This window comes from Rutidosis leptorrhynchoides, chromosome 9 (genome assembly GCF_046630445.1).
Source record: "Rutidosis leptorrhynchoides isolate AG116_Rl617_1_P2 chromosome 9, CSIRO_AGI_Rlap_v1, whole genome shotgun sequence".
In the NCBI taxonomy this organism is placed as follows: domain Eukaryota; kingdom Viridiplantae; phylum Streptophyta; class Magnoliopsida; order Asterales; family Asteraceae; genus Rutidosis; species Rutidosis leptorrhynchoides.
The window spans coordinates 184,329,586-184,353,451 of NC_092341.1; positions in this window are offsets into that span (position 1 = coordinate 184,329,586).

The following is a 23,866-nucleotide window of genomic DNA, read 5'->3' on the forward strand; positions in this document are numbered from 1 at the left end:
TAGTATTGCAACAACGTTTTTCATTGTTTATTTTGAGTGAAAACGAGAAGATCGGACTAAAAGGACCTTTTAAACGCGTTGTAGTTTTGCAACAACGTTTTTCGTTGTTTATTTTGAGTGCAAACGAGAAGATCGGAATAAAATGGACCTTTTAAACGCGTTATACTTTTGCAAAAACGTTTTTCTTTGTCTATATTGAGTGAAAAAGAGAAGATCGGACAAAAAGGGACCTTTTAAACGCGTTATACTTTTGCAACAACGTTTTTCTTTGTCTATATTGAGTGAAAAAGAGAAGATCGGACAAAAACGGACCTTTTAAACGCGTTATAGTTTTAAAACAACTTTTTTTGTTGTTTATATTGAGTGAAAACGAGAAGATCGGACTAAAATGGACGTTTTAAACGCGTTATAGTTTTGAAACAACGTTTTTCGTTGTTTATTTTGAGTGAAAACGAGAAGATCGGACAAAAAAGGACCTTTTAAACGCGTTATAGTTTTGCAACAACGTTTTTTGTTGTTTATTTTTAGTGAAAACGAGAAGATCGGACTAAAATGGACCTTTTAAACGCGTTATAGTTTTGCAACAACGTTTTTCATTGTTTATTTTTAGTGAAAACGAGAAGATCGGACTAAAATGGACCTTTTAGACGCGTTATAGTTTTGCAACAACATTTTTCGTTGTTTATTTTGAGTGAAAACGAGAAGATCGGACAAAAAGGGACCTTTTAAACGCGTTATAGTTTTGCAACAACGTTTTTCGTTGTTTATTTTGAGCGCAAACGAGAAGATCAAACGAAAATGGACCTTTTAAACGCGTTATAATTTTGCAACAACGTTTTTCGTTGTTTATTTTAAGTGAAAACGAGAAGATCGGACTAAAATGGACCTTTTAAACGCGTTATAGTTTTGCAACAACGTTTTTCGTTGTTAATTTTGAGTGAAAATGAAAAGATCGGACAAAAAAGTACCTTTTAAACGCGTTATAGTTTTGCAACAACGTTTTTCGTTGTTTATTTTGAGTGAAAACGAGAAGATCGGACAAAAAAGGACCTTTTAAACGCGTTATAGTTTTGCAACAACGTTTTTTGTTGTTTATTTTTAGTGAAAACGAGAAGATCGGACAAAAAGGGACCTTTTAAACGCGTTATAGTATTGCAACAACGTTTTTCATTGTTTATTTTGAGTGAAAACGAGAAGATCGGACTAAAATGGACATTTTAAACGCGTTATAGTTTTACAACAACGTTTTTCGTTGTTTATTTTGAGTGAAAACGAGAAGATCGGATTGCAACAACGTTTTTCGTTGTTTATTTTAAGTGAAAACGAGAAGATCGGACTAAAAGGACCTTTTAAACGCGTTGTAGTTTTGCAACAACGTTTTTCGTTGTTTATTTTGAGTGCAAACGAGAAGATCGGAATAAAATGGACCTTTTAAACGCGTTAGACTTTTGCAACAACGTTTTTCTTTGTCTATATTGAGTGAAAAAGAGAAGATCGGACAAAAAGGGACCTTTTAAACGCGTTATAGTTTTAAAACAACGTTTTTCGTTGTTTATATTGAGTGAAAACGAGAAGATCGGACTAAAATGGACCTTTTAAATGCGTTATAGTTTTGAAACAACGTTTTTCGTTGTTTATTTTGAGTGAAAACGAGAAGATCGGACAAAAAGGGACCTTTTAAACGCGTTATAGTTTTGCAACAACGTTTTTCGTTGTTTAGTTTGAGTGAAAACGAGAAGATCTGACTAAAATGGACCTTTTAAACGCGTTATAGTTTTGCAACAATGTTTTTCGTTGTTTATTTTGAGTGAAAACGAGAAGATCGGACAAAAAGGGACCTTTTAAACGCGTTATAGTTTTGCAACAACGTTTTTCGTTGTTTATTTTGAGTGCAAACGAGAAGATCGGACTAAAATGGACTTTTTAAACGCGTTATAGTTTTGCAACAACATTTTTCGTTGTTTATTTTGAGTGAAAACGAGAAGATCGGACTAAAATGGACCTTTTAAATTCGTTATAGTTTTGCAACAACGTTTTTCGTTGTTTATTTTGAGTGAAAAAGAGAAGATCGGACAAAAAGGACCTTTAAACTAGTTATAGTTTTGCAACAACGTTTTTCGTTGTTTATTTTGAGTGAAAACGAGAAGATCAGACTAAAATGGACCTTTTAAACGCGTTATAGTTTTGCAACAACGTTTTTCGTTGTTTATATTGAGTGAAAACGAGAAGATCGGACTAAAATGGACCTTTTAAACGCATTATAGTTTTGCAACAACGTTTTCCGTTGTTTATTTTGAGTGCAAACGAGAATATCAGACTAAAAGGGACCTTCTAAACGCGTTATAGTTTTGCAACAACGTTTTTCGTTGTTTATTTTGAGTGAAAAAGAGAAGATCGGACTAAAAGGGACCTTTTCAAAGCGTTATAGTTTTGCAATAACGTTTTTCGTTGTTTATATTGAGTGAAAACGAGAAGATCGGATAAAAAAGGACCTTTTAAACGCGTTATAGTTTTGCAACAACATTTTTCGTTGTTTATTTTGAGTGAAAACGAGACGATCGGACTAAAAAGGACCTTTTAAACTCGTTATAGTTTTGCAACAACGTTTTTCGTTGTTTATTTTGAGTGAAAACGAGAAGATCGGACAAAAAGGGACCTTTTAAACTCGTTATAGTTTTGCAACAACGTTTTTCATTGTTTATTTTAAGTGAAAACGAGAAGATCGGACAAAAAGGGACCTTTTAAACGCGGTATAGTTTTGCAACAACGTTTTTCGTTGTTTATTTTGAGTGAAAACGATAAGATCGGACTAAAATGGACCTTTCACACGCGTTATAGTTTTGCAACAACGTTTTTCGTTGTTTATTTAGATAGCAAACGTGAAGATCGGATAAAAAGGGACCTTTTAAACGCGTTATAGTTTTGCAACAACGTTTTTTGTTGTTTATTCTGAGTGAAAACGAGGGGAACCTTTTAAACGCATTATAGTTTTCCAACAACGTTTTTCGATGTTTAGTTTGAGTGAAAACGAGAAGATCGGACTAAAATGGACCTTTTAAACGCGTTATAGTTTTGCAACAACGTTTTTCGTTGTTTATTTTGAGTGAAAACGAAAAGATCGGAATAAAATGGACCTTTTAAACGCGTTATAGTTTTGCAACAACGTTTTTCATTGTTTATTTTTAGTGAAAACGAGAAGATCGGACTAAAATGGACCTTTTAGACGCGTTATAGTTTTGCAACAAAATTTTTCGTTGTTTATTTTGAGTGAAAACGAGAAGATCGGACAAAAAAGGACCTTTTAAACGCGTTATAGTTTTGCAACAACGTTTTTCGTTGTTTATTTTGAGCGCAAACGAGAAGATCAAACGAAAATGGACCTTTTAAACGCGTTATAATTTTGCAACAACGTTTTTCGTTGTTTATTTTGAGTGAAAACGAGAAGATCGGACTAAAATGGACCTTTTAAACGCGTTATAGTTTTGCAACAACGTTTTTCGTTGTTAATTTTGAGTGAAAATGAAAAGATCGGACAAAAAAGGACCTTTTAAATGCGTTACAGTTTTGCAACAACGTTTTTCGTTGTTTATTTAGATAGCAAACGTGAAGATCGGATAAAAAGGGACCTTTTAAACGCGTTATAGTTTTGCAACAACGTTTTTTGTTGTTTATTCTGAGTGAAAACGAGGGGAACCTTTTAAACGCATTATAGTTTTGCAACAACGTTTTTCGATGTTTAGTTTGAGTGAAAACGAGAAGATCGGACTAAAATGGACCTTTTAAACGCGTTATAGTTTTGCAACAACGTTTTCCGTTGTTTATTTTGAGTGCAAACGAGAATATCAGACTAAAATGGACCTTTTAAACGAGTTATAGTTTTGCAACAACGTTTTTCGTTGTTTATTTTGAGTGAAAATGAGAAGATCGGACAAAAAGGGACCTTCTAAACGCGTTATAGTTTTGCAACAACGTTTTTCGTTGTTTATTTTGAGTGAAAAAGAGAAGATCGGACTAAAAGGGACCTTTTCAAAGCGTTATAGTTTTGCAATAACGTTTTTCGTTGTTTATATTGAGTGAAAACGAGAAGATCGGATAAAAAGGGACCTTTTAAACGCGTTATAGTTTTGCAACAACATTTTTCGTTGTTTATTTTGAGTGAAAACGAGACGATCGGACTAAAAAGGACCTTTTAAACTCGTTATAGTTTTGCAACAACGTTTTTCGTTGTTTATTTTGAGTGAAAACGAGAAGATCGGACAAAAAGGGACCTTTTAAACTCGTTATAGTTTTGCAACAACATTTTTCATTGTTTATTTTAAGTGAAAACGAGAAGATCGGACAAAAAGGGACCTTTTAAACGCGGTATAGTTTTGCAACAACGTTTTTCGTTGTTTATTTTGAGTGAAAACGATAAGATCGGACTAAAATGGACCTTTCACACGCGTTATAGTTTTGCAACAACGTTTTTCGTTGTTTATTTAGATAGCAAACGTGAAGATCGGATAAAAAGGGACCTTTTAAACGCGTTATAGTTTTGCAACAACGTTTTTTGTTGTTTATTCTGAGTGAAAACGAGGGGAACCTTTTAAACGCATTATAGTTTTGCAACAACGTTTTTCGATGTTTAGTTTGAGTGAAAACGGGAAGATCGGACTAAAATGGACCTTTTAAACGCGTTATAGTTTTGCAACAACGTTTTTCGTTGTTTATTTTGAGTGAAAACGAAAAGATCGGAATAAAATGGACCTTTTAAACGCGTTATAGTTTTGCAACAACGTTTTTCATTGTTTATTTTTAGTGAAAACGAGAAGATCGGACTAAAATGGACCTTTTAGACGCGTTATAGTTTTGCAACAAAATTTTTCGTTGTTTATTTTGAGTGAAAACGAGAAGATCGGACAAAAAGGGACCTTTTAAACGCGTTATAGTTTTGCAACAACGTTTTTCGTTGTTTATTTTGAGCGCAAACGAGAAGATCAAACGAAAATGGACCTTTTAAACGCGTTATAATTTTGCAACAACGTTTTTCGTTGTTTATTTTGAGTGAAAACGAGAAGATCGGACTAAAATGGACCTTTTAAACGCGTTATAGTTTTGCAACAACGTTTTTCGTTGTTAATTTTGAGTGAAAATGAAAAGATCGGACAAAAAAGGACCTTTTAAATGCGTTACAGTTTTGCAACAACGTTTTTCGTTGTTTATTTAGATAGCAAACGTGAAGATCGGATAAAAAGGGACCTTTTAAACGCGTTATAGTTTTGCAACAACGTTTTTTGTTGTTTATTCTGAGTGAAAACGAGGGGAACCTTTTAAACGCATTATAGTTTTGCAACAACGTTTTTCGATGTTTAGTTTGAGTGAAAACGAGAAGATCGGACTAAAATGGACCTTTTAAACTCGTTATAGTTTTGCAGCAACGTTTTTCGTTGTTTATTTTGAGTGAAAACGAGAAGATCGGACAAAAAGGGACCTTTTAAACGCGTTATAGTTTTGCAACAACGTTTTTCAGTGTTTATTTTAAGTGAAAACGAGAAGATCGGACAAAAAGGGACCTTTTAAACGCGGTATAGTTTTGCAACAACGTTTTTCGTTGTTTATTTTGAGTGAAAACGATAAGATCGGACTAAAATGGACCTTTCACACGCGTTATAGTTTTGCAACAACGTTTTTCGTTGTTTATTTAGATAGCAAACGTGAAGATCGGATAAAAAGGGACCTTTTAAACGCGTTATAGTTTTGCAACAACGTTTTTTGTTGTTTATTCTGAGTGAAAACGAGGGGAACCTTTTAAACGCATTATAGTTTTGCAACAACGTTTTTCGATGTTTAGTTTGAGTGAAAACGAGAAGATCGGACTAAAATGGACCTTTTAAACGCGTTATAGTTTTGCAACAACGTTTTTCGTTGTTTATTTAGAGTGAAAACGAGAAGATCGGACTAAAATGGACCTTTTAGACGCGTTATAGTTTTGCAACAACATTTTTCATTGTTTATTTTGAGTGAACACGAGAAGATCGAACAAAAAGGGACCTTTTAAACGCGTTATAGTTTTGCAACAACGTTTTTCGTTGTTTATTTTGAGCGCAAACGAGAAGATCAAACGAAAATGGACCTTTTAAACGCGTTATAATTTTGCAACAACGTTTTTCATTGTTTATTTTGAGTGAAAACGAGAAGATCGGACAAAAATGGACCTTTTAAACGCGTTATAGTTTTGCAACAAAGTTTTTCGTTGTTAATTTTGAGTGAAAATGAAAAGATCGGACAAAAAAGGACCTTTTAAACGCGTTATAGTTTTGCAACAACGTTTTTCGTTGTTTATTTTGAGTGAAAACGAGAAGATCGGACAAAAAAGGACCTTTTAAACGCGTTATAGTTTTGCAACAACGTTTTTTGTTGTTTATTTTTAGTGAAAACGAGAAGATCGGACAAAAAGGGACCTTTTAAACGCGTTATAGTATTGCAACAACGTTTTTCATTGTTTATTTTGAGTGAAAACGAGAAGATCGGACTAAAATGGACCTTTTAAACGCGTTATAGTTTTGCAACAACGTTTTTCGTTGTTTATTTTGAGTGAAAACTAGAAGATCGGACTAAAAGGGACCTTTTAAACGCGTTATAGTTTTGCAACAACGTTTTTCGTTGTTTATTTTAAGTGAAAACGAGAAGATCGGACTAAAAGGACCTTTTAAACTCGTTGTAGTTTTGCAACAACGTTTTTCGTTGTTTATTTTGAGTGCAAACGAGAAGTTCGGAATAAAATGGACCTTTTAAACCCGTTATACTTTTGCAACAACGTTTTTCTTTGTCTATTTGAGTGAAAAAGAGAAGATCGGACAAAAAGGGACCTTTTAAACGCGTTATACTTTTGCAACAACGTTTTTCTTTGTCTATATTGAGTGAAAAAGAGAAGATCGGACAAAAAGGGACCTTTTAAACGCGTTATAGTTTTAAAACAACGTTTTTCGTTGTTTATATTGAGTGAAAACGAGAAGATCGGACTAAAATGGACCTTTTAAACGCGTTATAGTTTTGAAACAACGTTTTTCGTTGTTTATTTTGAGTGAAAACGAGAAGATCGGACTAAAATGGACCTTTTAAACGCGTTATAGTTTTGCAACAACATTTTTCGTTGTTTAGTTTGAGTGAAAACGAGAAGATCTGACTAAAATGGACCTTTTAAACGCGTTATAGTTTTGCAACAATGTTTTTCGTTGTTTATTTTGAGTGAAAACGAGAAGATCGGACAAAAAGGGACCTTTTAAACGCGTTATAGTTTTGCAACAACGTTTTTCGTTGTTTATTTTGAGTGCAAACGAGAAGATCGGACTAAAATGGACTTTTTAAACGCGTTATAGTTTTGCAACAACATTTTTCGTTGTTTATTTTGAGTGAAAACGAGAAGATCGGACTAAAATGGACCTTTTAAACGCGTTATAGTTTTGCAACAACGTTTTTCGTTGTTTAGTTTGAGTGAAAACGAGAAGATCTGACTAAAATGGACCTTTTAAACGCGTTATAGTTTTGCAACAATGTTTTTCGTTGTTTATTTTGAGTGAAAATGAGAAGATCGGACAAAAAGGGACCTTTTAAACGCGTTATAGTTTTGCAACAACGTTTTTCGTTGTTTATTTTGAGTGCAAACGAGAAGATCGGACTAAAATGGACTTTTTAAACGCGTTATAGTTTTGCAACAACATTTTTCGTTGTTTATTTTGAGTGCAAACGAGAAGATCGGACTAAAATGGACCTTTTAAACTCGTTATAGTTTTGCAACAACGTTTTTCGTTGTTTATTTTGAGTGAAAAAGAGAAGATCGGACAAAAAGGGACCTTTAAACTAGTTATAGTTTTGCAACAACGTTTTTCGTTGTTTATTTTGAGTGAAAACGAGAAGATCAGACTAAAATGGACCTTTTAAACGCGTTATAGTTTTGCAACAACGTTTTTCGTTGTTTATATTGAGTGAAAACGAGAAGATCGGACTAAAATGGACCTTTTAAACGCATTATAGTTTTGCAACAATGTTTTTCGTTGTTTATTTTGAGTGCAAACGAGAATATCAGACTAAAATGGACCTTTTAAACGAGTTATAGTTTTGCAACAACGTTTTTCGTTGTTTATTTTGAGTGAAAAAGAGAAGATCGGACTAAAAGGGACCTTTTCAAAGCGTTATAGTTTTGCAATAACGTTTTTCGTTGTTTATATTGAGTGAAAACGAGAAGATCGGATAAAAAGGGACCTTTTAAACGCGTTATAGTTTTGCAACAACATTTTTCGTTGTTTATTTTGAGTGAAAACGAGACGATCGGACTAAAATGGACCTTTTAAACTCGTTATAGTTTTGCAACAACGTTTTTCGTTGTTTATTTTAAGTGAAAACGAGAAGATCGGACAAAAAGGGACCTTTTAAACGCGGTATAGTTTTGCAACAACGTTTTTCGTTGTTTATTTTGAATGAAAACGATAAGATCGGACTAAAATGGACCTTTCACACGCGGTATAGTTTTGTAACAACGTTTTTCGTTGTTTATTTAGATAGCAAACGTGAAGATCGGATAAAAAGGGACCTTTTAAACGCGTTATAGTTTTGCAACAACGTTTTTTGTTGTTTACTCTGAGTGAAAACGAGGGGAACCTTTTAAACGCATTATAGTTTTGCAACAACGTTTTTCGATGTTTAGTTTGAGTGAAAACGAGAAGATCGGACTAAAATGGAACTTTTAAACGCGTTATAGTTTTGCAACAACGTTTTTCGTTGTTTATTTAGAGTGAAAACGAGAAGATCGGACTAAAATGGACCTTTTAAACGCGTTATAGTTTTGCAACAACGTTTTTCGTTGTTAATTTTGAGTGAAAACGAAAAGATCGGAATAAAATGGACCTTTTAAACTAGTTATAGTTTTACAACAACGTTTTTCGTTGTTTATTTTGAGTGAAAACGAGAAGATCGGAAAAAGGGACATTTTAAATGCGTTATAGTTTTGCAACAACGTTTTTCGTTGTTTATTTTGAGTGCAAACGAGAAGATCGGACTAAAATGGACCTTTTAAACGCGTTATAGTTTTGCAACAACGTTTTTCATTGTTTATTTTTAGTGAAAACGAGAAGATCGGACTAAAATGGACCTTTTAGACGCGTTATAGTTTTGCAACAACATTTTTCGTTGTTTATTTTGAGTGAAAACGAGAAGATCGGACAAAAAGGGACCTTTTAAACGCGTTATAGTTTTGCAACAACGTTTTTTGATGTTTATTTTGAGCGCAAACGAGAAGATCAAACGAAAATGGACCTTTTAAACGCGTTATAATTTTGCAACAACGTTTTTCGTTGTTAATTTTGAGTGAAAATGAAAAGATCGGACAAAAAAGGGCCTTTTAAACGCGTTATAGTTTTGCAACAACGTTTTTCGTTGTTTATTTTGAGTGAAAACGAGAAGATCGGACAAAAAAGGACCTTTTAAACGCGTTATAGTTTTGCAACAACGTTTTTTGTTGTTTATTTTTAGTGAAAACGACAAGATCGGACAAAAAGGGACCTTTTAAACACGTTATAGTATTGCAACAACGTTTTTTTGTTGTTTATTTTGAGTGAAAACGAGAAGATCGGACTAAAATGGACCTTTCACACGCGTTATAGTTTTGCAACAACGTTTTTCGTTGTTTATTTAGATAGCAAACGTGAAGATCGGATAAAAAGGGACCTTTTAAACGCGTTATAGTTTTGCAACAACGTTTTTTGTTGTTTATTCTGAGTGAAAACGAGGGGAACCTTTTAAACGCATTATAGTTTTGCAACAACGTTTTTCGATGTTTAGTTTGAGTGAAAACGAGAAGATCGGACTAAAATGGACCTTTTAAACGCGTTATAGTTTTGCAACAACGTTTTTCGTTGTTTATTTAGAGTGAAAACGAGAAGATCGGACTAAAATGGACCTTTTAGACGCGTTATAGTTTTGCAACAACATTTTTCATTGTTTATTTTGAGTGAACACGAGAAGATCGAACAAAAAGGGACCTTTTAAACGCGTTATAGTTTTGCAACAACGTTTTTCGTTGTTTATTTTGAGCGCAAACGAGAAGATCAAACGAAAATGGACCTTTTAAACGCGTTATAATTTTGCAACAACGTTTTTCATTGTTTATTTTGAGTGAAAACGAGAAGATCGGACAAAAATGGACCTTTTAAACGCGTTATAGTTTTGCAACAAAGTTTTTCGTTGTTAATTTTGAGTGAAAATGAAAAGATCGGACAAAAAAGGACCTTTTAAACGCGTTATAGTTTTGCAACAACGTTTTTCGTTGTTTATTTTGAGTGAAAACGAGAAGATCGGACAAAAAAGGACCTTTTAAACGCGTTATAGTTTTGCAACAACGTTTTTTGTTGTTTATTTTTAGTGAAAACGAGAAGATCGGACAAAAAGGGACCTTTTAAACGCGTTATAGTATTGCAACAACGTTTTTCATTGTTTATTTTGAGTGAAAACGAGAAGATCGGACTAAAATGGACCTTTTAAACGCGTTATAGTTTTGCAACAACGTTTTTCGTTGTTTATTTTGAGTGAAAACTAGAAGATCGGACTAAAAGGGACCTTTTAAACGCGTTATAGTTTTGCAACAACGTTTTTCGTTGTTTATTTTAAGTGAAAACGAGAAGATCGGACTAAAAGGACCTTTTAAACTCGTTGTAGTTTTGCAACAACGTTTTTCGTTGTTTATTTTGAGTGCAAACGAGAAGTTCGGAATAAAATGGACCTTTTAAACCCGTTATACTTTTGCAACAACGTTTTTCTTTGTCTATTTGAGTGAAAAAGAGAAGATCGGACAAAAAGGGACCTTTTAAACGCGTTATACTTTTGCAACAACGTTTTTCTTTGTCTATATTGAGTGAAAAAGAGAAGATCGGACAAAAAGGGACCTTTTAAACGCGTTATAGTTTTAAAACAACGTTTTTCGTTGTTTATATTGAGTGAAAACGAGAAGATCGGACTAAAATGGACCTTTTAAACGCGTTATAGTTTTGAAACAACGTTTTTCGTTGTTTATTTTGAGTGAAAACGAGAAGATCGGACTAAAATGGACCTTTTAAACGCGTTATAGTTTTGCAACAACATTTTTCGTTGTTTAGTTTGAGTGAAAACGAGAAGATCTGACTAAAATGGACCTTTTAAACGCGTTATAGTTTTGCAACAATGTTTTTCGTTGTTTATTTTGAGTGAAAACGAGAAGATCGGACAAAAAGGGACCTTTTAAACGCGTTATAGTTTTGCAACAACGTTTTTCGTTGTTTATTTTGAGTGCAAACGAGAAGATCGGACTAAAATGGACTTTTTAAACGCGTTATAGTTTTGCAACAACATTTTTCGTTGTTTATTTTGAGTGAAAACGAGAAGATCGGACTAAAATGGACCTTTTAAACGCGTTATAGTTTTGCAACAACGTTTTTCGTTGTTTAGTTTGAGTGAAAACGAGAAGATCTGACTAAAATGGACCTTTTAAACGCGTTATAGTTTTGCAACAATGTTTTTCGTTGTTTATTTTGAGTGAAAATGAGAAGATCGGACAAAAAGGGACCTTTTAAACGCGTTATAGTTTTGCAACAACGTTTTTCGTTGTTTATTTTGAGTGCAAACGAGAAGATCGGACTAAAATGGACTTTTTAAACGCGTTATAGTTTTGCAACAACATTTTTCGTTGTTTATTTTGAGTGCAAACGAGAAGATCGGACTAAAATGGACCTTTTAAACTCGTTATAGTTTTGCAACAACGTTTTTCGTTGTTTATTTTGAGTGAAAAAGAGAAGATCGGACAAAAAGGGACCTTTAAACTAGTTATAGTTTTGCAACAACGTTTTTCGTTGTTTATTTTGAGTGAAAACGAGAAGATCAGACTAAAATGGACCTTTTAAACGCGTTATAGTTTTGCAACAACGTTTTTCGTTGTTTATATTGAGTGAAAACGAGAAGATCGGACTAAAATGGACCTTTTAAACGCATTATAGTTTTGCAACAATGTTTTTCGTTGTTTATTTTGAGTGCAAACGAGAATATCAGACTAAAATGGACCTTTTAAACGAGTTATAGTTTTGCAACAACGTTTTTCGTTGTTTATTTTGAGTGAAAAAGAGAAGATCGGACTAAAAGGGACCTTTTCAAAGCGTTATAGTTTTGCAATAACGTTTTTCGTTGTTTATATTGAGTGAAAACGAGAAGATCGGATAAAAAGGGACCTTTTAAACGCGTTATAGTTTTGCAACAACATTTTTCGTTGTTTATTTTGAGTGAAAACGAGACGATCGGACTAAAATGGACCTTTTAAACTCGTTATAGTTTTGCAACAACGTTTTTCGTTGTTTATTTTAAGTGAAAACGAGAAGATCGGACAAAAAGGGACCTTTTAAACGCGGTATAGTTTTGCAACAACGTTTTTCGTTGTTTATTTTGAATGAAAACGATAAGATCGGACTAAAATGGACCTTTCACACGCGGTATAGTTTTGTAACAACGTTTTTCGTTGTTTATTTAGATAGCAAACGTGAAGATCGGATAAAAAGGGACCTTTTAAACGCGTTATAGTTTTGCAACAACGTTTTTTGTTGTTTACTCTGAGTGAAAACGAGGGGAACCTTTTAAACGCATTATAGTTTTGCAACAACGTTTTTCGATGTTTAGTTTGAGTGAAAACGAGAAGATCGGACTAAAATGGAACTTTTAAACGCGTTATAGTTTTGCAACAACGTTTTTCGTTGTTTATTTAGAGTGAAAACGAGAAGATCGGACTAAAATGGACCTTTTAAACGCGTTATAGTTTTGCAACAACGTTTTTCGTTGTTAATTTTGAGTGAAAACGAAAAGATCGGAATAAAATGGACCTTTTAAACTAGTTATAGTTTTACAACAACGTTTTTCGTTGTTTATTTTGAGTGAAAACGAGAAGATCGGAAAAAGGGACATTTTAAATGCGTTATAGTTTTGCAACAACGTTTTTCGTTGTTTATTTTGAGTGCAAACGAGAAGATCGGACTAAAATGGACCTTTTAAACGCGTTATAGTTTTGCAACAACGTTTTTCATTGTTTATTTTTAGTGAAAACGAGAAGATCGGACTAAAATGGACCTTTTAGACGCGTTATAGTTTTGCAACAACATTTTTCGTTGTTTATTTTGAGTGAAAACGAGAAGATCGGACAAAAAGGGACCTTTTAAACGCGTTATAGTTTTGCAACAACGTTTTTTGATGTTTATTTTGAGCGCAAACGAGAAGATCAAACGAAAATGGACCTTTTAAACGCGTTATAATTTTGCAACAACGTTTTTCGTTGTTAATTTTGAGTGAAAATGAAAAGATCGGACAAAAAAGGGCCTTTTAAACGCGTTATAGTTTTGCAACAACGTTTTTCGTTGTTTATTTTGAGTGAAAACGAGAAGATCGGACAAAAAAGGACCTTTTAAACGCGTTATAGTTTTGCAACAACGTTTTTTGTTGTTTATTTTTAGTGAAAACGACAAGATCGGACAAAAAGGGACCTTTTAAACACGTTATAGTATTGCAACAACGTTTTTTTGTTGTTTATTTTGAGTGAAAACGAGAAGATCGGACTAAAATGGACCTTTTAAACGCGTTATAGTTTTGCAACAACGTTTTTCGTTGTTTATTTTAAGTGAAAACGAGAAGATCGGACTAAAAGGACCTTTTAAACGCGTTGTAGTTTTGCAACAACGTTTTTCGTTGTTTATTTTGAGTGCAAACGAGAAGATCGGAATAAAATGGACCTTTTAAACGCGTTATACTTTTGCAACAACGTTTTTCTTTGTCTATATTGAGTGAAAAAGAGAAGATCGGACAAAAAGGGACCTTTTAAACGCGTTATACTTTTGCAACAACGTTTTTCTTTGTCTATATTGAGTGAAAAAGAGAAGATCGGACAAAAAGGGACCTTTTAAACGCGTTATAGTTTTAAAACAACGTTTTTCGTTGTTTATATTGAGTGAAAACGAGAAGATCGGACTAAAATGGACCTTTTAAACGCGTTATAGTTTTGAAACAACGTTTTTCGTTGTTTATTTTGAGTGAAAACGAGAAGATCGGACTAAAATGGACCTTTTAAACGCGTTATAGTTTTGCAACAACGTTTTTCGTTGTTTAGTTTGAGTGAAAACGAGAAGATCTGACTAAAATGGACCTTTTAAACGCGTTATAGTTTTGCAACAATGTTTTTCGTTGTTTATTTTGAGTGAAAACGAGAAGATCGGACAAAAAGGGACCTTTTAAACGCGTTATAGTTTTGCAACAACGTTTTTCGTTGTTTATTTTGAGTGCAAACGAGAAGATCGGACTAAAATGGACTTTTTAAACGCGTTATAGTTTTGCAACAACATTTTTCGTTGTTTATTTTGAGTGAAAACGAGAAGATCGGACTAAAATGGACCTTTTAAATGCGTTATAGTTTTGCAACAACGTTTTTCGTTGTTTAGTTTGAGTGAAAACGAGAAGATCTGACTAAAATGGACCTTTTAAACGCGTTATAGTTTTGCAACAACGTTTTTCGTTGTTTATTTTGAGTGAAAACGAGAAGATCGGACAAAAAAGGACCTTTTAAACGCGTTATAGTTTTGCAACAACATTTTTCGTTGTTTATTTTGAGTGAAAACGAGAAGATCGGACTAAAATGGACCTTTTAAACGCGTTATAGTTTTGCAACAACGTTTTTCGTTGTTAATTTTGAGTGAAAATGAAAAGATCGGACAAAAAAGGACCTTTTAAACGCGTTATAGTTTTGCAACAACGTTTTTCGTTGTTTATTTTGAGTGAAAACGAGAAGATCGGACAAAAAAGGACCTTTTAAACGCGTTATAGTTTTGCAACAACGTTTTTTGTTGTTTATTTTTAGTGAAAACGACAAGATCGGACAAAAAGGGACCTTTTAAACACGTTATAGTATTGCAACAACGTTTTTTTGTTGTTTATTTTGAGTGAAAACGAGAAGATCGGACTAAAATGGACCTTTTAAACGCGTTATAGTTTTGCAACAACGTTTTTCGTTGTTTATTTTGAGTGAAAACGAAAAGATCGGACAAAAAAGGACCTTTTAAACGCGTTATAGTTTTGCAACAACGTTTTTCGTTGTTTATTTTGAGTGAAAACGAGAAGATCGGACAAAAAAGGACCTTTTAAACGCGTTATAGTTTTGCAACAACGTTTTTTGTTGTTTATTTTTAGTGAAAACGACAAGATCGGACAAAAAGGGACCGTTTAAACACGTTATAGTATTGCAACAACGTTTTTTTATTGTTTATTTTGAGTGAAAACGAGAAGATCGGACTAAAATGGACCTTTTAAACGCGTTATAGTTTTGCAACAACGTTTTTCGTTGTTTATTTTAAGTGAAAACGAGAAGATCGGACTAAAAGGACCTTTTAAACGCGTTGTAGTTTTGCAACAACGTTTTTCGTTGTTTATTTTGAGTGCAAACGAGAAGATCGGAATAAAATGGACCTTTTAAACGCGTTATACTTTTGCAACAACGTTTTTCTTTGTCTATATTGAGTGAAAAAGAGAAGATCGGACAAAAAGGGACCTTTTAAACGCGTTATACTTTTGCAACAACGTTTTTCTTTGTCTATATTGAGTGAAAAAGAGAAGATCGGACAAAAAGGGACCTTTTAAACGCGTTATAGTTTTAAAACAACGTTTTTCGTTGTTTATATTGAGTGAAAACGAGAAGATCGGACTAAAATGGACCTTTTAAACGCGTTATAGTTTTGAAACAACGTTTTTCGTTGTTTATTTTGAGGGAAAACGAGAAGATCGGACTAAAATGGACCTTTTAAACGCGTTATAGTTTTGCAACAACGTTTTCCGTTGTTTAGTTTGAGTGAAAACGAGAAGATCGGACTAAAATGGACCTTTTAAACGCGTTATAGTTTTGCAACAATGTTTTTCGTTGTTTATTTTGAGTGAAAACGAGAAGATCGGACAAAAAGGGACCTTTTAAACGCGTTATAGTTTTGCAACAACGTTTTTCGTTGTTTATTTTGAGTGCAAACGAGAAGATCGGACTAAAATGGACTTTTTAAACGCGTTATAGTTTTGCAACAACATTTTTCGTTGTTTATTTTGAGTGAAAACGAGAAGATCGGACTAAAATGGACCTTTTAAACGCGTTATAGTTTTGCAACAACGTTTTTCGTTGTTTAGTTTGAGTGAAAACGAGAAGATCGGACTAAAATGGACCTTTTAAACGCGTTATAGTTTTGCAACAATGTTTTTCGTTGTTTATTTTGAGTGAAAAAGAGAAGATCGGACTAAAAGGGACCTTTTCAAAGCGTTATAGTTTTGCAATAACGTTTTTCGTTGTTTATATTGAGTGAAAACGAGAAGATCGGATAAAAAGGGACCTTTTAAACGCGTTATAGTTTTGCAACAACATTTTTCGTTGTTTATTTTGAGTGAAAACGAGAAGATCGGACTAAAATGGACCTTTTAAACTCGTTATAGTTTTGCAACAACGTTTTTCGTTGTTTATTTTGAGTGAAAAAGAGAAGATCGGACAAAAAGGGACCTTTAAACTAGTTATAGTTTTGCAACAACGTTTTTCGTTGTTTATTTTGAGTGAAAACGAGAAGATCAGACTAAAATGGACCTTTTAAACGCGTTATAGTTTTGCAACAACGTTTTTCGTTGTTTATATTGAGTGAAAACGAGAAGATCGGACTAAAATGGACCTTTTAAACGCATTATAGTTTTGCAACAACGTTTTTCGTTGTTTATTTTGAGTGCAAACGAGAATATCAGACTAAAATGAACCTTTTAAACGAGTTATAGTTTTGCAACAACGTTTTTCGTAGTTTATTTTGAGTGAAAATGAGAAGATCGGACAAAAAGGGACCTTCTAAACGCGTTATAGTTTTGCAACAACGTTTTTCGTTGTTTATTTTGAGTGAAAAAGAGAAGATCGGACTAAAAGGGACCTTTTCAAAGCGTTATAGTTTTGCAATAACGTTTTTCGTTGTTTATATTGAGTGAAAACGAGAAGATCGGACAAAAAGGGACCTTTTAAACTCGTTATAGTTTTGCAACAACGTTTTTCATTGTTTATTTTAAGTGAAAACGAGAAGATCGGACAAAAAGGGACCTTTTAAACGCGGTATAGTTTTGCAACAACGTTTTTCGTTGTTTATTTAGATAGCAAACGTGAAGATCGGATAAAAAGGGACCTTTTAAACGCGTTATAGTTTTGCAACAACGTTTTTTGTTGTTTATTCTGAGTGAAAACGAGGGGAACCTTTTAAACGCATTATAGTTTTGCAACAACGTTTTTCGATGTTTAGTTTGAGTGAAAACGAGAAGATCGGACTAAAATGGACCTTTTAAACGCGTTATAGTTTTGCAGCAACGTTTTTCGTTGTTTATTTTGAGTGAAAACGAAAAGATCGGAATAAAATGGACCTTTTAAACTAGTTATAGTTTTACAACAACGTTTTTCGTTGTTTATTTTGAGTGAAAACGAGAAGATCGGAAAAAAGGGACATTTTAAATGCGTTATAGTTTTGCAACAACGTTTTTCATTGTTTATTTTGAGTGCAAACGAGAAGATCGGACTAAAATGGACCTTTTAAACGCGTTATAGTTTTGCAACAACATTTTTCATTGTTTATTTTTAGTGAAAACGAGAAGATCGGACTAAAATGGACCTTTTAGACGCGTTATAGTTTTGCAACAACATTTTTCGTTGTTTATTTTGAGTGAAAACGAGAAGATCGGACAAAAAGGGACCTTTTAAACGCGTTATAGTTTTGCAACAACGTTTTTCGTTGTTTATTTTGAGCGCAAACGAGAAGATCAAACGAAAATGGACCTTTTAAACGCGTTATAATTTTGCAACAACGTTTTTCGTTGTTTATTTTGAGTGAAAACGAGAAGATCGGACTAAAATGGACCTTTTAAACGCGTTATAGTTTTGCAACACCGTTTTTCGTTGTTAATTTTGAGTGAAAATGAAAAGATCGGACAAAAAAGGACCTTTTAAACGCGTTATAGTTTTGCAACAACGTTTTTCGTTGTTTATTTTGAGTGAAAACGAGAAGATCGGACAAAAAAGGACCTTTTAAACGCGTTATAGTTTTGCAACAACGTTTTTTGTTGTTTATTTTTAGTGAAAACGAGAAGATCGGACAAAAAGGGACCTTTTAAACGCGTTATAGTATTGCAACAACGTTTTTCATTGTTTATTTTGAGTGAAAACGAGAAGATCGGACTAAAATGGACCTTTTAAACGCGTTATAGTTTTGCAACAACGTTTTTCGTTGTTTATTTTGAGTGAAAACGAGAAGATCTGACTAAAAGGGACCTTTTAAACGCGTTATAGTTTTGCAACAACGTTTTTCGTTGTTTATTTTAAGTGAAAACGAGAAGATCGGACTAAAAGGACCTTTTAAACGCGTTGTAGTTTTGCAACAACGTTTTTCGTTGTTTATTTTGAGTGCAAACGAGAAGATCGGAATAAAATGGACCTTTTAAACGCGTTATACTTTTGCAACAACGTTTTTCTTTGTCTATATTGAGTGAAAAAGAGAAGATCGGACAAAAAGGGACCTTTTAAACGCGTTATACTTTTGCAACAACGTTTTTTTTGTCTATATTGAGTGAAAAAGAGAAGATCGGACAAAAAGGGACCTTTTAAACACGTTATAGTTTTAAAACAACGTTTTTCGTTGTTTATATTGAGTGAAAACGAGAAGATCGGACTAAAATGGACCTTTTAAACGCGTTATAGTTTTGAAACAACGTTTTTCGTTGTTTATTTTGAGTGAAAACGAGAAGATCGGACTAAAATGGACCTTTTAAACGCGTTATAGTTTTGCAACAACGTTTTTCGTTGTTTAGTTTGAGTGAAAACGAGAAGATCTGACTAAAATGGACCTTTTAAACGCGTTATAGTTTTGCACCAATGTTTTTTTTGTTGTTTATTTTGAGTGAAAACGAGAAGATCGGACAAAAAGGGACCTTTTAAACGCGTTATAGTTTTGCAACAACGTTTTTCGTTATTTATTTTGAGTGCAAACGAGAAGATCGGACTAAAATGGACTTTTTAAACGCGTTATAGTTTTGCAACAACATTTTTCGTTGTTTATTTTGAGTGAAAACGAGAAGATCGGACTAAAATGGACCTTTTAAACTCGTTATAGTTTTGCAACAACGTTTTTCGTTGTTTATTTTGAGTGAAAAAGAGAAGATCGGACAAAAAGGGACCTTTAAACTAGTTATAGTTTTGCAACAACGTTTTTCGTTGTTTATTTTGAGTGAAAACGAGAAGACGGACTAAAATGGACCTTTTAAACGCGTTATAGTTTTGCAAAAACATTTTTCGTTGTTTATTTTGAGTGCAAACGAGAATATCGGACTAAAATGGACCTTTTAAACGAGTTATAGTTTTGCAACAACATTTTTCGTTGTTTATATTGAGTGAAAATGAGAAGATCGGACAAAAAGGGACCTTCTAAACGCGTTATAGTTTTGCAACAACGTTTTTCGTTGTTTATTTTGAGTGAAAAAGAGAAGATCGGACTAAAAGGGACCTTTTCAAAGCGTTATAGTTTTGCAATAACGTTTTTCGTTGTTTATATTGAGTGAAAACGAGAAGATCAGATAAAAAGGGACCTTTTAAACGCGTTATAGTTTTGCAACAACGTTTTCAGTTGTTTATTTTGAGTGAAAACGAGAAGATCGGACTAAAATGGACCTTTTAAACGCGTTATAGTTTTGCAACAAAGTTTTTAGTTGTTTATTTTGAGTGCAAACGAGAAGATCGGACAAAAGGGACATTTTGCGTTATAGTTTTGCAACAACGTTTTTCGTTGTTTATTTTGAGTGCAAACGAGAAGATCGGACTAAAATGGACCTTTTAAACGCGTTATAGTTTTGCAACAACGTTTTTCGTTGTTTATTTTGAGTGAAAATGAGAAGATCGGACAAAAAGGGACCTTTTAAACGCGTTATAGTTTTGCAACAACGTTTTTCATTGTTTATTTTGAGTGAAAACGAGAAGATCGGACTAAAAGGGACCTTTTAAACGCGTTATAGTTTTGCAACAACGTTTTTCGTTGTTTATATTAAGCGAAAACGAGAAGATTAGATAAAAAGGGACCTTTTAAACGCGTTATAGTTTTGCAACAACGTTTTTCGTTGTTTATTTTGAGCGCAAACGAGAAGATCAAACGAAATTGGACCTTTTAAATGCGTTATAATTTTGCAACAACGTTTTTTGTTGTTTATTTTGAGTGAAAACGAGAAGATCGGACTAAAATGGACCTTTTAAACGCGTTATAGTTTTGCAACAACGTTTTCGTTGTTAATTTTGAGTGAAAATGAAAAGATCGGACAAAAAAGGACCTTTTAAACTCGTTATAGTTTTGCAACAACGTTTTTCGTTGTTTATTTTGAGTGAAAACGAGAAGATCGGACAAAAAAGGACCTTTTAAACGCGTTATAGTTTTGCAACAACGTTTTTTGTTGTTTATTTTTAGTGAAAACGAGAAGATCGGACAAAAAGGGACCTTTTAAACGCGTTATAGTATTGCAACAACGTTTTTCATTGTTTATTTTGAGTGAAAACGAGAAGATCGGACTAAAATGGACCTTTTAAACGCGTTATAGTTTTGCAACAACGTTTTTCGTTGTTTATTTTGAGTGAAAACGAGAAGATCGGACAAAAAAGGACCTTTTAAACGCGTTATAGTTTTGCAACAACGTTTTTTGTTGTTTATTTTTAGTGAAAACGAGAAGATCGGACAAAAAGGGACCTTTTAAACGCGTTATAGTATTGCAACAACGTTTTTCATTGTTTATTTTGAGTGAAAACGAGAAGATCGGACTAAAATGGACCTTTTAAACGCGTTATAGTTTTGCAACAACGTTTTTCGTTGTTTATTTTGAGTGAAAACGAGAAGATCGGACTAAAAGGAACCTTTTAAACGCGTTATAGTTTTGCAACAACGTTTTTCGTTGTTTATTTTAAGCGCAAACGAGAAGATCAAACGAAAATGGACCTTTTAAACGCGTTATAATTTTGCAACAACGTTTTTCGTTGTTTATTTTGAGTGAAAACGAGAAGATCGGACTAAAATGGACCTTTTAAACGCGTTATAGTTTTGCAACAACGTTTTTCGTTGTTAATTTTGAGTGAAAATGAAAAGATCGGACAAAAAAGGACCTTTTAAACGCGTTATAGTTTTGCAACAACGTTTTTTGTTGTTTATTTTTAGTGAAAACGAGAAGATCGGACAAAAAGGGACCTTTTAAACGCGTTATAGTATTGCAACAACGTTTTTCATTGTTTATTTTGAGTGAAAACGAGAAGCTCGGACTAAAATGGACCTTTTAAACGCGTTATAGTTTTGCAACAACGTTTTTCGTTGTTTATTTTGAGTGAAAACGAGAAGATCGGACTAAAAGGGACCTTTTAAACGCGTTATAGTTTTGCAACAACGTTTTTCGTTGTTTATTTTAAGTGAAAACGAGAAGATCGGACTAAAAGGACCTTTTAAACTCGTTGTAGTTTTGCAACAACGTTTTTCGTTGTTTATTTTGAGTGCAAACGAGAAGATCGGAATAAAATGGACCTTTTAAACGCGTTATACTTTTGCAACAACGTTTTTCTTTGTCTATATTGAGTGAAAAAGAGAAGATCGGACAAAAAGGGACCTTTTAAACGCGTTATACTTTTGCAACAACGTTTTTCTTTGTCTATATTGAGTGAAAAAGAGAAGATCGGACAAAAACGGACCTTTTAAACGCGTTATAGTTTTAAAACAACTTTTTTTGTTGTTTATATTGAGTGAAAACGAGAAGATCGGACTAAAATGGACGTTTTAAACGCGTTATAGTTTTGAAACAACGTTTTTCGTTGTTTATTTTGAGTGAAAACGAGAAGATCGGACAAAAAAGGACCTTTTAAACGCGTTATAGTTTTGCAACAACGTTTTTTGTTGTTTATTTTTAGTGAAAACGAGAAGATCGGACTAAAATGGACCTTTTAAACGCGTTATAGTTTTGCAACAACGTTTTTCATTGTTTATTTTTAGTGAAAACGAGAAGATCGGACTAAAATGGACCTTTTAGACGCGTTATAGTTTTGCAACAACATTTTTCGTTGTTTATTTTGAGTGAAAACGAGAAGATCGGACAAAAAGGGACCTTTTAAACGCGTTATAGTTTTGCAACAACGTTTTTCGTTGTTTATTTTGAGCGCAAACGAGAAGATCAAACGAAAATGGACCTTTTAAACGCGTTATAATTTTGCAACAACGTTTTTCGTTGTTTATTTTGAGTGAAAACGAGAAGATCAGACTAAAATGGACCTTTTAAACGCGTTATAGTTTTGCAACAACGTTTTTCGTTGTTAATTTTGAGTGAAAATGAAAAGATCGGACAAAAAAGGACCTTTTAAACGCGTTATAGTTTTGCAACAACGTTTTTCGTTGTTTATTTTGAGTGAAAACGAGAAGATCGGACAAAAAAGGACCTTTTAAACGCGTTATAGTTTTGCAACAACGTTTTTTGTTGTTTATTTTTAGTGAAAACGAGAAGATCGGACAAAAAGGGACCTTTTAAACGCGTTATAGTATTGCAACAACGTTTTTCATTGTTTATTTTGAGTGAAAACGAGAAGATCGGACTAAAATGGACATTTTAAACGCGTTATAGTTTTGCAACAACGTTTTTCGTTGTTTATTTTGAGTGAAAACGAGAAGATCGGATTGCAACAACGTTTTTCGTTGTTTATTTTAAGTGAAAACGAGAAGATCGGACTAAAAGGACCTTTTAAACGCGTTGTAGTTTTGCAACAACGTTTTTCGTTGTTTATTTTGAGTGCAAACGAGAAGATCGGAATAAAATGGACCTTTTAAACGCGTTAGACTTTTGCAACAACGTTTTTCTTTGTCTATATTGAGTGAAAAAGAGAAGATCGGACAAAAAGGGACCTTTTAAACGCGTTATAGTTTTAAAACAACGTTTTTCGTTGTTTATATTGAGTGAAAACGAGAAGATCGGACTAAAATGGACCTTTTAAACGCGTTATAGTTTTGAAACAACGTTTTTCGTTGTTTATTTTGAGTGAAAACGAGAAGATCGGACTAAAATGGACCTTTTAAACGCGTTATAGTTTTGCAACAACGTTTTTCGTTGTTTAGTTTGAGTGAAAACGAGAAGATCTGACTAAAATGGACCTTTTAAACGCGTTATAGTTTTGCAACAATGTTTTTTGTTGTTTATTTTGAGTGAAAACGAGAAGATCGGACAAAAAGGGACCTTTTAAACGCGTTATAGTTTTGCAACAACGTTTTTCGTTGTTTATTTTGAGTGCAAACGAGAAGATCGGACTAAAATGGACTTTTTAAACGCGTTATAGTTTTGCAACAACATTTTTCGTTGTTTATTTTGAGTGAAAACGAGAAGATCGGACTAAAATGGACCTTTTAAACGCGTTATAGTTTTGCAACAACGTTTTTCGTTGTTTAGTTTGAGTGAAAACGAGAAGATCTGACTAAAATGGACCTTTTAAACGCGTTATAGTTTTGCAACAATGTTTTTCGTTGTTTATTTTGAGTGAAAACGAGAAGATCGGACAAAAAGGGACCTTTTAAACGCGTTATAGTTTTGCAACAACGTTTTTCGTTGTTTATTTTGAGTGCAAACGAGAAGATCGGACTAAAATGGACTTTTTAAACGCGTTATAGTTTTGCAACAACATTTTTCGTTGTTTATTTTGAGTGCAAACGAGAAGATCGGACTAAAATGGACCTTTTAAATTCGTTATAGTTTTGCAACAACGTTTTTCGTTGTTTATTTTGAGTGAAAAAGAGAAGAT